This window comes from Eutrema salsugineum, unplaced genomic scaffold (genome assembly GCF_000478725.1).
Source record: "Eutrema salsugineum unplaced genomic scaffold, Eutsalg1_0 scaffold_7, whole genome shotgun sequence".
In the NCBI taxonomy this organism is placed as follows: domain Eukaryota; kingdom Viridiplantae; phylum Streptophyta; class Magnoliopsida; order Brassicales; family Brassicaceae; genus Eutrema; species Eutrema salsugineum.
In genome coordinates, this window is record NW_006256486.1 from 5,785,009 (window position 1) to 5,790,297 (window position 5,289).

A 5,289-nucleotide genomic window follows, 5' to 3' on the forward strand; every position below is an offset into this window, starting at 1 on the left:
ATCTTCAGTTTCATCTTGGTGCTCAAGGTTTCAATATTAGGGATAACACAAATTGGAATATGAAGATCTCCCTGAGCCTGAGCCTGAGCCTCAGCCTGAGCATTGGCTTCATCCTCCGCACTAAGGTAAATGAACAAGGGATTAAAATTTTCCAATGTATTGAAAGGATCAACCGTACATACCAACTAGTTATAGAAATGCATAATATACTAATTAGCTTAAAACAATGTAAAACCCAAGAAATAAAGCAAGCCTACAAATAGCCACCAATTATATACACGATGTTAGAAACCGATCGACAACTAAACATTGATTTCACATCCCAAAAAACAGAACATATTTCCCCAGTAGAGTCCTTCACAAGCTTTAGCCAAATTTTGCACTTCATCGATGTGGTTAGTGTTTATAGAGCTTGATTCATCATTCATATCTGGCTAAGGAACCCATGTGCTTGAAAGTTATGGTATGTCTTATTGACCAAGCAATGTAGTTGAGGCATATAGTCGACTATATCACAGTGTAGTTGCGGAATGTAGTCGACTATATTACAGGACTATATAAATGATCCTTATTCAGATCTTAAATTAGGTTTATGTGGTTATACATCATCAGTTCATGAGCATTCATACCTTATTCAGATCTTAAATTAGGTTTATGTGGTTAAATACAAGATAATAGATATAAATATGTATACAAAAAATTTATAATTATTAATTTATAATTTTTCAAAAAAAAAAAAACAAAAAACAACTTTTGCACAACTTGGAGATTTTGATCTGCGTTTGATTTTGTTGTTCTGATTTTGCTTTTGAGTGACCACTGTTACAGGATCAGTTTCTAGTTCGACGAATGAAAAATCCAAAGGTCAACCAGCCAGCCAGAATTCATTCATTTCCCCAGTAGAGTCCTTCACAAGCTTTAGCCAAATTTTGCACTTCATCGATGTGGTTAGTGTTTATAGAGCTTGACTTGATTCATCAATCATATCTGGCTAAGGAACCCATGTGCTTGAAAGTTATGGTATGTCTTATTGACCAAGCAATGTAGTTGAGGCATGTAGTCGAATACATCACAGTGTAGTTGAGTCATGTAGTCGACTATATCAGGAGTATTGACCAAAGCATGTAGTTGACTATATCACAGAAATAAAGTTGACGTGTGACGTGTGCAGGTGGGAAGAGCTATGACAAAAATACACAAGAAATAAAGTTGAAATGACAGGCGGGAAGAGCTGCCTGCCCCAAGCTTTTATTCTCTCTCGCTTGAGTCTGTTCTTCCTCTTTCCCTCACACTCTTTCAACTCTCTCTCTCTCTCTCTCTTAAAGTTGAAGGAGTTGAAGGTTTCTCTGTCGTTTCTTCAAAAATTAAAAAAAATTGCCCTGCAGATCCTTCGGCTTCTCCGTGTCTTCCTTCTCCTCATTAGTTTTCCAGAGTACGATCTCAATCTCTATTTGTACTCCTCAATCTATCGTTAATTCGTGTTCAGATTGTTCGATTATTTCCTTAGATGTGATGCTGGTTTCTTCATATTGTTCGATTCTTTCATTAATTTCATTATTTCAGTCCTTATCTTCGGTTATCATATCGATTCCGTGGATTTCTCTTGGTTTTTATGCTAGTTCTTCTCATGGATTTTTGGATTTTTAGGTTTTTTTTTTTTTTTTGGTAAAATGGATTTTCTAGGTTGTAGCTCAGAAGCTTTTAGTTTTGTGTTCATTGTCTTAAAATGGACAGTTTTCTGTTCTTGATGACCATTATAATGTAGTGAATAATTTTGGGTATTAATTGGTTATAATTGAGGAAGTATATCGTAATCAAAGTTATTGGTGATTATCTTGCTTGGAATTTCTTCGAGATTAAAGTTGAATGTATATACGCTTGATGTTGAAGTTCGTCATGTCTCTTCTTGCGCCTTTGATTTAAGGATTTCGAGTTGTTCTGTTAATTGGTTCAGGCATTAGTTAGTGTTAACCTCTGGAAGCATAGACTTGTTAAGGGGTTAATTTTATTCATTTTCTGATATTAACCATTCTACCTGCAAATTTTCATGCCTTGTTGAATTATTGTTTTGTGTTCTAGTAGTGTTCCACGGCATTTTGATTGAAGCTTAAAGAGCATGAATGTATACTTCAGGATTTTGTCAACGATCTTTAATTGATTAAATCTCTTAAGCAACAATTGTTAAGATGTGAATTTGCTATGAAGAAAGCAATCACTTAGTTGCAAGTTATGATAGTAGTTATTGTTCTTTGTTGTGTATTGTTTTGTCTGTTCTTATTGTTCTTTGTTTGTGTATTGTTTTTTTTTACAGGGCGAGTACTAAAGACTCTTGCCGCATCCCAAAGGTTGTTTCTTTTTTCAGTTTTTGTTTATTATTTCGATAAGATGGCGATCTCTCTGACGGCAGGAGCAGTTAAGAAACTTGCTAATGGAGATGTGACGTCCGAAATACAAATGATGCCGGTGCTGCATGTGTTGAATACGACGATTGCTGTGGTTAACGGAATTGAAGGGGTTGTGTTGGGGTTAACAGACGGGCAGGGGCATTCGATACGGGCATTACTTAAGGGTGATCTGACAAGCTTGGTGAAAGACAACATTGTTGGATCCGGTAGTAATATTCAGCTCCTTCAATTCACCACTCGAGTCACCGCTCTACATTTGCAAAGGTAAATTTTGCGCTAGTTTGCCTTTCTTTCTTTTTTTTGAGTAGAAACGACGAATTTTGTAGTTTCCTGAAATGAAACTGATGTTCAAAGTTTTTTTCTTCTTTTCTTTGACAGGGTTCTTAATATTACTGCTGCGAATGTGATATTATCTAGTTCTGATGTAATTGGACAACCTCATTCTGATGTAATTGGACAACCTCAAGGTCCTCAAGGTCTTAAACCTCTTGTTGCGGACGAGCTGAAGATCTTTCGCAATAGAATTAAAGATGCTAAGGCTTTCGTTTGTGATACTGTAAGTACTATATAATTTAAAAATTTTAATCATTTGTCATACAAAACTAATCTTGGGATTGTGATGTTTTGCTTATAGAGAACCACAAAAGATGGTATTCGGGCTGCAATAAGGTGTTTTGACATGATAATAACTAAATTTAACATGTTATTATCGGATCTGCGTGTTCGTCGAAAGGAGCCTAGAATACTCCCTTCAAATGATGACTCGGAGGACTTATACATGGATCAACTCCGGTTAAACGCTAGTAGCCTCATCAAGTTCTTTATGAAGTGTATTGTTCCTCAATTGTTGAAGTTATTCCATTCTACTACCTACGTGCCTGAACTCAATAAAATCCAAAGTGTTGTAGTTGGATGTAGTATCTCAGTTTATCGTCTTACAACGGAGGGTTTCGACTGCAAAAAGGATGAAGATGAGGATTTTGAATGGTTTCCGTGAGAAGGAAGAATGTAGTTCCTTTTTTAATCAAAACTTGTCAATGCTTGTTAGCATTCTCTAATTTTTTTAAAGTAGTATTGTATTCTCTCGTAGACTCGTACTATATTCTCTAATCCTGCTAGTTTTAATGTAGTACTTTTTTCTCTTATTAAGTCTTTTATTCGTATATATTGTCTTTGATTTCACATATCTCTGCAAATCATAACACGTTTTACTGTATTTTCTGAAGCAGTTCTGAAGCAGTTGACTTTATTTATACTCTGCCAAATAATACAAACGACCTATTTACCATTACTACAAGCCCTTTCTATAATTCTAAAAGATTGTTCATCAGCATCAAAGAGTTGCACACATATTGTAGAAAGAAAATCTTTGATTAGGAGTTTGAAATTCACACTTCCCGATGCCTACCATCGGGACCATAACATTAACTTAGGGGAATGTACTAGTAGTGTCTGAGCCAAGGATTATATTAAAAGGTCAATAAGTGATGTCAAGGCATGAGATATAAATTACGATCATGAGCAATAGATACTAATGAAGTAACCTTTGAATCCCCTTGGGTCACAATCTAGCATTTGGAGTGATTTGTATAAAAATCACAATTCTTGTGTTATTCAAACATGAATTTTAAAAAACCTTTTAAAATCTCATGTTATTGAACTAGTGATTTGTAAATGAACTTTCAAATCCAATTTACAAACAAAGCCAACTAAATTCTTGATACAAGAAAGCAACTGGAACAAGCATGAGATTCTGATCAAAGTCTTAAAGTTTTGGCAAGCGATCTTCTATTTCCGCTTTAGCACCGTGGCTTAAGATCTTTGTTAACCCTCTTCATCACAGTTTTGATATGCATCTCCTTCATAAGCATAGGTTGACCTCTCACAAAGTTCTCATTGCCGAATTCCCGTAGCCCATCTGACCTCTTAATTTTGCTAAAGCCCTACCAAGCCTGAGCCTGAGCATTGGCTTCATCCTCCGCACTAAGGTAAATGAACAAGGGATTAAAATTTTCCAATGTATTGAAAGGATCAACCGTACATACCAACTAGTTATAGAAATGCATAATATACTAATTAGCTTAAAACAATGTAAAACCCAAGAAATAAAGCAAGCCTACAAATAGCCACCAATTATATACACGATGTTAGAAACCGATCGACAACTAAACATTGATTTCAAATCCCAAAAAACAGAACATATTTCCCCAGTAGAGTCCTTCACAAGCTTTAGCCAAATTTTGCACTTCATCGATGTGGTTAGTGTTTATAGAGCTTGATTCATCATTCATATCTGGCTAAGGAACCCATGTGCTTGAAAGTTATGGTATGTCTTATTGACCAAGCAATGTAGTTGAGGCATATAGTCGACTATATCACAGTGTAGTTGCGGAATGTAGTCGACTATATTACAGGACTATATAAATGATCCTTATTCAGATCTTAAATTAGGTTTATGTGGTTATACATCATCAGTTCATGAGCATTCATACCTTATTCAGATCTTAAATTAGGTTTATGTGGTTAAATACAAGATAATAGATATAAATATGTATACAAAAAATTTATAATTATTAATTTATAATTTTTCAAAAAAAAAAAAACAAAAAACAACTTTTGCACAACTTGGAGATTTTGATCTGCGTTTGATTTTGTTGTTCTGATTTTGCTTTTGAGTGACCACTGTTACAGGATCAGTTTCTAGTTCGACGAATGAAAAATCCAAAGGTCAACCAGCCAGCCAGAATTCATTCATTTCCCCAGTAGAGTCCTTCACAAGCTTTAGCCAAATTTTGCACTTCATCGATGTGGTTAGTGTTTATAGAGCTTGACTTGATTCATCAATCATATCTGGCTAAGGAACCCATGTGCTTGAAAGTTATGG